This window comes from Pleurodeles waltl, chromosome 4_2, assembly GCF_031143425.1.
Source record: "Pleurodeles waltl isolate 20211129_DDA chromosome 4_2, aPleWal1.hap1.20221129, whole genome shotgun sequence".
Classification (NCBI taxonomy): Eukaryota; Metazoa; Chordata; class Amphibia; order Caudata; family Salamandridae; genus Pleurodeles; species Pleurodeles waltl.
In genome coordinates this window covers 304366613-304378897 of record NC_090443.1, presented here as the reverse complement: position 1 = coordinate 304378897, position 12285 = coordinate 304366613, and the positions used below count along the sequence as shown (strand labels likewise).

The following is a 12285-nucleotide window of genomic DNA, read 5'->3' as shown; positions in this document are numbered from 1 at the left end:
TTACCATGTCACCAAGGGTCTCCTAGGAAAATAATTTGAGATCTACTATACAAGACACATCTTTGCCACACAAAGCCACCCTCTGAAAATACATTTCGTGTGTTTAACGTTTTGAAACGGTGAATGTATCACTTAATGCCAGCTAGAGACCATTTAAGATTAAAACAGAACTCTGGACTGCACAAGATTTCGTCCTCCTTTTTTTGCTGTGGCGAAAGCTAGGTTAACTCAATTCGTTTCAGAGTAGTCTAATAAAATGCTGTTTTCTTAGAGACACCCATTATGCCGACAGGGAGTGACCATCCCTTGCCTACTTTGACGGCGAGCGACGGATCGCACCATTACCTTTATAAACTTCATTTCAAAACGAGTATAAAAATACCATGTATTACCGAGGGTGACGTTCACGAAGCCGCTCCGGCTGTACACATAATGGCTCCTCCGCAAATTCGGCTCAGGGATTATCGCCCGCCCTCCTGAAGCCGCCTCTGCGAGTCGAGAGCATGCAGGGAAATGTAGTTCTGGAAGCCCCCAAGGCCCGCCCTCCAGCTGACCCACTTTCCCTAGGACTTCTTCCACCGGCATGCTTTGGAAGGAGAGGAGGTAAATTTCCAGTGAACGCTGCACACGTCACATCCCCACCCTCATCCTCCAGGGCTATTGCTCAACCCGAAAAGGGGCGTCAGAGTTAAGCCATCTCATCCCTCGGTCACAAAACCCTAGATCGGATTTCATCCCGTCTGTACCCGGAGGCAATCCCCAAAACCCTTTTTTTGTGCAGTACTCGGGGTACTTGCAGCCATTTACAAGCTCCGTACTGTAATCGTATAAACCTCTATCCCATGATAAGAAAATGCACAGCACGCCACCCCCTGGTTCCGAGCAGATCTCTAACTGATGAAGAGGCGGCGCATTCTTCCCCCGCCCCCTCTGGGGTGCGTTCCGGAATATGGGTCGTTCACAAGGTGACAGCTGGCTCCCTAAGGGCATCTTCCAACTCCTGTAGAGGTCCTATAACCTGTAATGTAAACTTAGGGCGTCGCCCGCACACCTTTCCAGTCAGTACAGATTCAACTCCTCCGGCCAGACAGCACAAACCACCGACCACTGTAGCTCCGGTGTGCTACTAATCTCCCCGACAAACGAGGCTCGAAACAGACACAAAGGCACACCCAGAGCTCCGGCACAGAGGGAACGCGTGGAAAACCCTGCTGGAGCCCGACAACCTAGTACACCTTTCTGCGACCTTCACGGTCCGTGGCCTGGTCCTTCAAACCAAAAAAACGAGCCACTTACGCAAGCCCTGAACCCATACAAGAGCAGCGTGAAGCAGATAAGGCGGTGCAGTGGCGTCCATTTGCCAAAAATCCTTACAAAACCACCCCCACTTAACCCGAGCCAACCAAGCCTATCCCTTCTAAAGAACCAACTTGAACCATCCCCCAACTAAACTCTGCCAACTCCTCCTACTTCACAAAACCAACTTCGCACCCGCCCACATCTGCCTCGAAACAAATAACTGATGACCCCTCCCGACAAAATTAACCATCGCCTTAACCCCCACGACAGAACCAAACCAGTCCAACCACCTACCCTCTACTCCATCAAAAAACAATCCTCACACACTGACAAAACCAAAGTATGCCGACCCCCCTTCGCTCCGACTAAACCGACCAATGCGAAGTCCCACTCGCTCTAATAAACCAGCCACCTCCCTTCAACACACGAGGCAATCTTGGCCAAACCCCTTCTAAACAAATATCAGTCAACTCACCCCTCCCTAGACAAAAAAACATAGGCCTCCACCTCCCAAAATGCAAACCTAACCCCATAACAAGGTTCTAATAAAATCAATTTAGGCCAACGCCCCCTTGCCCCATCTCACAAATAACCTCGAAGACCACCCTTCCGCCACGCGAATCTCATTGAAACTTCCTCTCAACCCTACCACCTTTAATCTTAACTGTTCTCGACAGAGCAACATCTGCCAACCCCACTTTGTTATTAAATCACCCATCTTCCACATGGTGAACTCACACACCTTACTCCCCAATACAGCAAATCAAAGTCAACTAACCTCTTTGAAAGACCAAGCTCAACCGCCCCTCTCAGACAACCCCTTTCCCAACAGACTAAAAACCCAGACTGAACCAGCTCCCTTTCCAAAACACTAAATCGAGCGAGGAGGAGAAAAACACTCCCAATCTCTAGACTTTCCACGCAGCTGTGGGTAATGGTTCAACCCTGAGCTGGTGCATTACACCATTTTCCCTTGCCGGTGGAGGGACGCCAAGTCCACTGCTCAAGGACAACACGGGGTCCAAAGGCTTGGAGGCGTTTGCTTGGCAGTATATTTAACAATGGCCTAACAAGCACTTGCACCAGAGGGTACACTTGGGTCACGAGAGAGGGAGGGTCAGCGGTTTATTGCCCACCGGGGTGTGAGGGGGGAGACAAGGACTTTATCCATCTCCGTGGACAGCGGAGCGATGGACCGCGAACAAAAATATTAATACATTTAAACCAGTGACTAAATAAGTAATCCGGAACTTGAGCCTCAACACCAAAAACCTTACTGGCACCAACCGAAATTGTGCTGAGAAGTAACGTCCGTCCTCGCTACACGGGAGCCCCAGCATACGGTATAGAGAAGCAAACCACTAAAGACTATATATAAAATAAACTGGCAGTTTAGCACAGGCATCTGAAAAAATAAAAATAAAAAAAAACAGCACCTTCTATTCAGCGGAAAAAAAGATTGAAACCAACGAGCCGTAACAGAAACATTAAAAGACTAAATGCACTAAAGTCGGTTGCAGCCAAAAACAACATTGTAAAGGGCCAGCAAGCAACGCTGCACAAACTACCCCTGGGGTATAGCACAAACCTGAGCAGGCAACCAAACTGCATAAGGAAACACCAACATATGGTACAGGACTCGGCCAGTTACCAACTAAAATACAAAACGAACCATTGCACACCGTCTGCTACCCAAAATTATTAATTCCACCTTTGAGACAGAACCACAAGATTACATTATCGACCCCTACAGCAACCAAAACTGTTAACAAATCAAAGCATATGGTATGGGACTAGGCCAGCACCCACGACTAAACTAAAAATACAGGAAACCATTCTAAAATAAATAAACAAGACAGATGGCAGAGTTAGTGTCCAAAACTAGCATGCGATAAAGGGGCCAGTCAGCAACATTGCAGAACCGCCCCAGACATTTAGTACCGAACTGAACCAGTTACCAACCAAAGATGTTTAGCCAACCCCTGGACAAGACTGGATCTCAAAGATGCAACACGATACAGGGTCGGCACTAGAATACTACAAACCAGTCCATCATATATTCGACTAGCAAATACCCTAAAATACAGACCCCTTATAATTTACTCCAACCTGTTATGGAACTGACCCCAGATTACTGGTACTGGGCGAGGTTAACAAGTACAAAATCAAGCCCGGCATATGTTACGAGGATAGTGCTAGCACATACAAGTAAACATATGGTATATGATTGCTCCGACACAAAGATATACGTTAAAACAAAACATACAACAGCCGAGAGCACCTCCGAACATATCCATATCAGTTTGGCAGTGGGTAAACGTGTGTAAAAGAAAATCAATCAGTAAAGCAGTGCACAAGAATACAAAATCAACACTACAACACAAGATGTTGTACAAGCCCACACCTCGAACACAAGCGTCACGGAACGGATGGGAAACCTAAAGCTAAACACACAAAGAAAAGGGCAAAAAGTCAAACCAACCCATAGTTGACCATACGAGTGGGTAACAAGACCACTTTTATGTAAATGGTACAGCAAGATGAAGGAAAATCTGTATCAACTTGGGTTGCGTTTCATCTGCACATTAGTTATTATATATATACACACACACACACACACGTCATTTACAGGGAAGAAAACATTGCAGGTTATTGGAACCGCGCCACTACCCATTTGTTTATCTTCAACGGGGCCAGGAACTGTGAAATGACCCCCAGCCTTTCAAAGCAATAGCTATTTCAACACTTTTTCCGCTTAAGTCAGGTGTCGCTCGCTTATCCGAAGAAAGAAAAATACATTGTAGCGTATTTAAGCGAATACCCACCCATCACAGTGCTGTATTTGTCAATTTGCTAGCTGTGGTCTTTTTTTTTTTTTTTAAATACAAAAAAAGTTACCAGACGTTTGCCCAAAGGCCGTCTATATAGCCATGTCAAGCTGCGCATAATTTTATTGATACTCCAATTTAGGTATCTGGACCTAAGGCGGATAGCTTAATGCTAAGACACTTCCTAATACCATTAGTGTGCCCTACAAATGAATCTGCATATCACATGTAGTTATTTGTGCAAAGCTGGGGATGAGGAAGAACAACCGAATGCTGCATAAACCTGGTGAGCCAAAATGAAGCTGGGCACTTGAACACAGGAGCAAGGGCGAGCCGGGGCTATTTACCAAGAGGGAAAACAAAAAGCTACAGATGGGCGCGACTCTTAGTAACTTATTTCAAAGCTGGGTACGGTGTGAGGCCTAGACCACAGGTGAGCAAAAGTACAGAGCGTGAATTCAGCTAGGGACTAAAGAAAAACAACGGAGTCCATACTTGTGGGAAACAGAAGGGAGACCTACTTGGTAATAATAACGTGAAGAAATGTTAAGGCCAGAGCTGTGGGACTCGAGAAAGCTGCTAGTCAAAAGTAAAGGTACTGCTAGGAGCAGGGTGCAATAAAAGAAAGCTGTACAACCAGAGCAGTAAATGAGGAGGCATCAATTAGATAGAGTACGTGTAAACCCGGAGTCCAGTAAGGACAGTAGATTGACTTGACGGCGGGCCTGACTGCCAACTGATATATTCCCCCCCCCCCCCCCCCCCCAAATGTCAGACACGCTCGGCCAATCAAACATTATTATTTTTAACCAAGTGCGCTCAGAACTCTGCTAAATCTGACATTAAGATGTAGCTGCTCTGGTACCAGTGACCACTTATAAGTGGCACAATTGTAAATGGGATAATTATCTCCAATACTGGCAAGGAGAGACGTTGCTATAAGGAGGGGCTGGAATGTCAAACTCAAAAAGCCCTACAGTGGTTGCAATGAAGACATATCGGTTCCGATTCTTGCCACTAGACGTATTTCCTAAAGCAGGAAGTAGAAAGGGAATTACAGGTAAAATACGGATAGGAAGAGATATCCGAAATACCGGGGAACACATCTGCTCCCACAACAAAAAGGTTAGGGTTGGGGTAGACAGGACCAGGTAATTACCTCAAAAAAAAAATGAAGACTATATTTTTTTTAATTCCCTGGCCCCTATCTAGGTCTAAGACTCACTGGAACATCAAGGACACCATCACCACCTCTATCGGCTATCACAACCAATAAAAGGGTCCCATCAGTTCAAGCAGCCATATACGAGGGAATGGTCTACCAGGTCCAGCAGCCCCGAGAAGGTCTATAGACTCAGACAACGGCAGCCGGGAGACGACAGCTACAAAATATGCACTTATATAGGAGCAGCAGTGGGGTACTGGAGTCTATTGGCTTATATACCAGTGGGTGAGTAGAATGGCTCAAGCAGCTGGGGGTCTAAGTCTTATGAATGAGCTTATTCAGTCTACTGATACACGGGTACGTCTCATGGTCTATCAGGTCCAACAGCACAGAAGCGGTCCTTGGCTCTGGCAGCTAAGGGTTCTATCAGCTCCAACAACCAGCGATACTATGGTGTCTCCTTAAATACTGTACTTTGGATCACTTATCGACTGGGATAAGACAGAAGGATGTTGCCTTAAAACAAACTATTAGGGCTTCCTAAAAGTACAACGAACCAAGCTCTAAGGGTGAAAACCCACCTAAAATCATGGAATTCCGTAACAAAAATGATAAGCACTTGCTCTTGGCACACATTTATATCACAATTTTAGATGTTTTATGTTACTGTGTAAATTAAATTATGATAAGTGAACTAAAGTGGACATGGGCGATAAGGGGTCGTCTAGGTCCGATCTCAAATTATGTTAAACTGGAGAACTAGGAGACTGAGAATTTATCACTGCTATTAAGGAAGGAACTACATGTTAGAGGCTGTGCAGAATAAAGGTCAAAGACGTAGCTTATTTGTGCCTGAAAATACCTACGGATCTGAGAGATTCAAGTGAAAATGTAACCTCTTTCACGTATGTGATGTTACCAAACTGGCAATGCAGATTGTTCTATTGAAATGACAATTCAGGTTGAGCTCACTATATATTTTTGGGCTGTGGGTGAACAAGTTCCTGATTAAGGATGGAACATGTAGCTGCAGCATTTGAGTGCGTTGTTTGTTCACATTTTGTATGATTGTTTATACTTTTTGGTCCCACGACATAACTCATTAAAACCTGTTGTAATGAAATATGTGATTAAAAGTATGATTGTTTATACTTTTTGGTCCTACGGCGCCAGTTATTAAAATCTGCTGTAATGGGATTAATGTGTAAATCTGAGAAGCTACATAAGATTTTTCTTTGATATACATTTTTTTAAGTAATGTTACCTCACGGAAAGTGTTAATTGATTTTACCCGATCATGTTTTATATTTATCCTTGGAAATCATTTCAATACAGTTTTATGTGGTATAATATTTAAAAGACCATGGTCAAAATAAACTATTTTTATCTCACCAATAACCAGCACGTCCAAACGGTTATCAGAGCAGGGAGGGATCTGTTTGCTCTGGCAGTCTGGAGAGGGAGGGGGATGAATAAGGACTAGGTCGGCTCTAGCAGTCAGAAAGCAGGCCTTTTAGCTGCAGCAAGCAATACAAGCATATGCAGTACAAGCATTTGCAATACAATGGGTCTCGACGTTTGCTCGAATTAGAGCTACTAGCATTGTAAATTCCACAATGGAGTTTCCTTACCACAAATTGAAAATGAAAAGTAAAACAGTTGACATAAGTAAGCTGATTCAAAGCGCCTTAGACGCCATGAGCATGAACACGAAGGAGTCTCACAAAAGGAAAAAGAGGCTCGCTCGCAGAAAACATGTCAGCAAACGTGGAATTATCCATCAGAGGGTCAATGGCAAGGAGGTAATAAAAGTGTCCCAAGGAGTGACAAACAAAGCATTTACCAATGATAAAGGATTTTTCAAAGGCAAATCCGTGAACCAGTGACAGGCGTGCAGTGGGCGTGGTTAAAACCCGCAGATTTAGATTACAAAACATCAGCGCGCTCAACCTAAAAAGGATTCTGCCCGCATGAGAAGCAAATTAAGGAAGCCTACCAGATGCGGTGGAGGCTCTATTGGCTACACTAGCTAGGTTGTGTCAACCTATGAGCACCGGAACCAATAGCAGATGGGCAAAGTCTTTTGGCATTATACATTGGCTGCCAATTTGGGGGGGGGGTGCGTGTGTCAGGGGGGGTTTAAAAAGTGTCTATCGACTTTGGTGGATCTTTCCACTCTGGCATTTAGAGACATCAGCTGTGGCAGCCCTGGAGAAGGGCGTTAGTCCACCAATGCAGTAGGTTCCAGCAGCCATGAATGGGGTGTATCAGCTCTGACACCAACAGAACAGCCAGGGGAATCATCAACTGCCTGAGGAAAGAAGTCTATCAGCTCCAGAAACCAGGGAGAGGGGTTCAACAGCAGCCGCCATGGGCGACTTTTATCACCTTATATACCGGCAACCGGTGATGTAGGGAGACTATCTGCCTATATACTGAATCCAGGCGGGAGGGAAGCCTATTGGCTTATAAAGGGGGGTTGATTGGATGGTGTGGAACAGGAGGTTGAAGTGTGTGTATTGGATCGAGCAGCCAGGTGGTCTTTCTAGCCTATCAGGTGCAGCAGAACTAGGCTATGGGACTGGGCCCAACGAGTGGTCATTGTCTATTGAGAAACAGAGTGGTACGGCGCAGTGTGTCAGAGGAAGGTCTATCAGGACTGGCACTGGTTGATATTAAAGTGGGTGGGGTTTATCAGCTACAGAAGCATACGCAATCTGGTGGGGGTGGAAGGTGGTGCCTACTGGCTCCAACATCTGCAGCCAGAGGCGCCTGTTGGCTCCAACACTGGGGGCGCCTGTCGGCTCAGACACCAGCAGCTAGGGTTGCCGGCTCAGATCCAACAGCTGGGGAGCGGGGTGTAGGCTCTGAGGCCACCAGCTGGGGAAAGGTGGGGGATGACTGATTGTTAGTAGTGGAAGAGGAGGTAGAAGAGTGTATTGGATCAAGCAGCCAGGCGGTCTTTCTCCTCCACTCCACTTATCAAACAAAGAACTAGGATATGGGATTGAGTCAAATGAGTGGTCAGAGTCTATTGAGAACAGAGTGGTATAGCACACAATGTGTCATAAAGGAATGTCTATCCGCACTGACATTGGTCGCTATGAAAGTGGGTGGGGTCTATCAGCTACAGCAGCATAGGCAATCTGGTGGGGGAGTTCTATCGGCTCCAGCAGCCGAGGAGGTGTGGCTACTATTGGCTCAAGCAGTGGGGTGGGGTGGGGGAATACCTTTTACAACACCTTTAGTTTAGAGGCACGAGGAAGATATATCAGCTCATACCAGCAGCCAGAGAAAGGTGGTTCCTACTGGCTCCAACATCTACAGCCAGAGGCGCCCGTCAGCTGTGAAAATGGTGGGTTCCACCAGCTCAGATGCCAGCAGCGCCTGTCGGCTCGGATGCCCCTGAGGTTGTGCCAGTTCAGACGCCACTGGTCCAGGGGTGGGGAGGTGTTCGATTGGAGTTTGTGGAAGAGGAGGTTGTTTGTGTATAAGATCCAGCATCCAGGTGGTCCTTCTACTCCGTTAGAGCTTATCTGAAGCAGCAGAACTGGGATATGGGATTGAGCCCAATGAGTGGTCAGAGTCTATTGAGAACAGTGGTACGGCATACAGTGCGCCATTAAGGAAGGTCTATCAGCAGTGACACTGGTCGTTGTATCTTTTCCAACACCTGAAGTTTGGAGATGCAAGGAAGATCGATCAGTTCTCATACCAGCAGCCAGAGGAAGGTGGCAACTACCAGCTCCAACATCTGCAGCAGGAAGTGCCATACCCAACATCTGGGGGGGGGGGGGGGGGGAGTGAAGGTGTCTTGTCGGCTCCAACGCCACCAGCCAGAGGGATTGGTTTCATTGAAGTTTGTAGAAGAGAAGGTTGAAGAGGGTGTACCGGATCCAGCAGCCACGTGGTCTTTCTACTCTGGTAGAACCTATCAGATGCAACATAACTAAGATATGGGATTGAGCCCATATTGGGTGTTTAGAGTTTACTGAGAACAGTGAGTCACAGAGGAAGGTCTATCAGCACTGACATTGGTCGCTATGAAAGTGGGCGGGGTCTATCAGCTACAGCAGCACAGGCAATCTGGTGGGAGTGTCCTACCAGTTGCCACTAGGCAAGGAGAATGGAAGATACTAGCCTAGTTACTGGTCAGGGTCTCCTATGTTAGCAGCTTAAGGGCCGAGACCCACGACGGCCAAAATGCACTGTGCTGGCAGTTTTTGAAGGGGTGATATAATCAGTCAACAGCCTATCCAGCCAACTGTGTTTTGGGGCCATAGGGAAGTGTTGATGCCTGGAGGAAAGGAGCATCGTAGGTGTACTATCTGGACATGGCTTGTCAATAGTGGGCTATATGACCTATTCAAGTTTTTTGGTATGTGGATGGGCCAAATCATCCAGACGGCGCAGGGATTCGTTTAGAAACGGGGGTACACTGGACCGTAATAAAGTTTCACAGAAGGGTGAGCAGAACATTACTTTAACAGCTGTTTTCGGAGGCACACTTTATGATTTGGGGGGGGGTCATTAAATGCACCTGTTTTTAGGACCAGGCCCAAGAGGTAAACCAGCAGTCTCTTTACGTAACGTGCACAAATCCAACGTAAATGGTTACTGGATGGAAGACGAAACAGGTCTTCTTTACTCGGAGACCTAAAAATGCATTATTAATAATGCGTTTTTTCTTAGACAGGGCCATGTCTCCCCACCACAGAAAGGCAATAAACTCCCACTGGTACTGCCCGTTCACTTTTTGTGGTCGCAGGTGGCAGGGAAAAGCGTCGGGGTTATGTTAAGTCCCCCTCCCACATTTTCGGAAGAAAAGACTTACATTTCCCCCACCGTTTTGGGTTTCCATTTATTAATAGTAAAAACAATCAGAGTCGCCCACTGAGGTATTAAAAAAAAAAAAAAAAAAACACACGCCACACATATTCTAGTGTTCATACGAACACCGTTTAGAGGACGACGTGGTGTATACGTCACGGTGCCCTCCACCATCGACGACATGTTCAATCCGGCCGACTGACCGACGGCAACCCCGCCCCCTCCCCGTCCCCCATCGACAAGGAAAAAAGCTACCCGAACAAAACAAAACAAAAAAACACCCCACCCCCACATCCCCGAAAGAAGACTTACTCGGTGGGTTCCGGGAGAAGATCTTGTTGCAGGGTGTTGTTTGTTTTTTTTTTTTTTTGCTGCGGCGGGCGGAGGAGTTCCCTTGTTTTCTGTTGCTTTGTTTTTGTCGTCTGTTTCTTTTTTTTTTAAGGAAGCTTTTATTTTTTCAGCCGCTCGCCGCCTCAAACCTCCGCTGGGAAGCCAGAGCCTGCCTCTCCCTGGCCCAAAGTGAGCAAAGTCAATGAAAAAGTTTCACCCCGTAGCAACCTTCCCCTCCCCCGGCGGAAGGACACGGCACTCCACCCTCTATCGTCAGCAACTAGAGGCGCCTCGCTATCTTTGACGCCATCACAAGGACAGCGATTGGGCGGGGCTACGACCGGGACTACTTTTTTCCCCGGGCAGCGACGCTTCAGTGGCTTGGGTGAACCCGTATAAAATGACGAAAATGGTGGCCCTGATGGATTGGGCACTGCCTTGCTTAGGTGTTACTTCTGGAAGGAGATAAACGTAGTGGCCATTTTACTTTATTTTTTTCATACAAGTTTGTGGTAGTTGGCGTAAGCGGACTGCTTTTCCTGTCACTTGAAATCGTCAAGAGATGAGACAAAGAGCCCACAAAATGTCCAAATCGCCTTTTTATTATTGGTGTTAATTTACACTACCTTATTTTCAGTAAAACAAGCGTATACTTATAATCAGTGAACCCTAACTACTCAAATTTAAATAAAGGGATACCTTATAAGAAAATTTAGACATATTTATGAAAGTTTGGAACAAAAAATGTGTTACTTTCCAGACGCTCCTGCTAACGAAGGCTGTATCTTTTCTGAAACGGCAGCACAGTTGACGACGAAGGCATCAAACGTTCTAGTCAGCTGTTGATACTCAATGGCTTGAATATCGCAGCCATCTTGGGGCTGTCACCGCAAACGATACCGAATTTACAGTAGACATTATCTTTAACACACATGAAGCAACCGTGTTTTATTGTTTTTTTTCCCCGTGCCTAGGTTTTGAAGTGCATTAAATATCTGAACATAGTTCACAGGCTGGTTAGCAGTAAAGTGTGTTCCAGATTATTGGACATTCGTGTTTTTCAACACAATTTTCCCATAAAATTTTCTCTGTTGCTACAAAGGCCTTTCATTACAAACCGACTTCTTCCTTGATGTCAGACTAGAATGGATTACTTCTCTTCGAAGATGAACTCTGCCTCGAGGACCACCTATCTGCACTCAGGCAACCCTGCACTTTGAAGCTTCATATTCGTTATGGAGGTAAGATTGACAGGCACCAACATGACCAAAATACCTTACTTACTTGGCAAAGTAGCAACGAGTTAAATAGTTTATGGTTTCCAACAATCCCTGTTAGGGATGAGTAACAACTTCCACACCAATCAGTAGTCTCAGAGTGGGTGGTAAGTTAGGCATGTCAAGCTGAAGACATTCTGGTAGTACTGCAATCCTGAATACTACTACTTAGATCTGATGGAAGGTAAAGCCTGGTCACAACTGTAAAGAAAGCAAACTAAACACTGCTTAAGACACATTATGATACCATACCCAAAAGCAATTTACATTTGCCCCCAGAGTAACTGCACAAGCAAGCTTCAAAAAATATTCTCCAACCTCTATTCAAAGACCCATTGACACTTGTATAATTTCTAAAGAACCTCATTTATGGTGGCCACCTCATTCCCGGTCATCAAGAACACCACATCCTGGACTTTTATGTGGCAATCAAAGGCATTGCAGGTTTGGCGTTAGTTTGCTTCTGTTGAGTTAAGTAGACTAATACACATGATACTAATGATTTGTGAGTTTAAAGTCCAGGATACCTAATAAACGACCTGGGACTGGGCATTCT

The 12285-nt window shown here is 45.9% G+C and overlaps 1 protein-coding gene across 3 annotated transcripts in view; it reads right to left on the bottom strand.

Moving 5' to 3' along the window:
* The window catches only part of TOB2 (transducer of ERBB2, 2), a 57465-nt gene that overhangs the window by 12094 nt on the left and 33086 nt on the right, over positions 1-12285 (bottom strand). The window contains exon 1 of one of the 3 annotated variants that reach the window (XM_069231250.1): positions 10435-10773. The exons of 1 other annotated variant lie outside the window; for it this stretch is intronic. The gene's annotated coding sequence lies outside the window, so the exon portion shown is untranslated. Of the gene's footprint in view, positions 1-392; positions 499-10434; positions 10774-12285 lie in introns of those variants that run through there. One more of the 3 variants, XM_069231251.1, reaches the window with a different exon arrangement.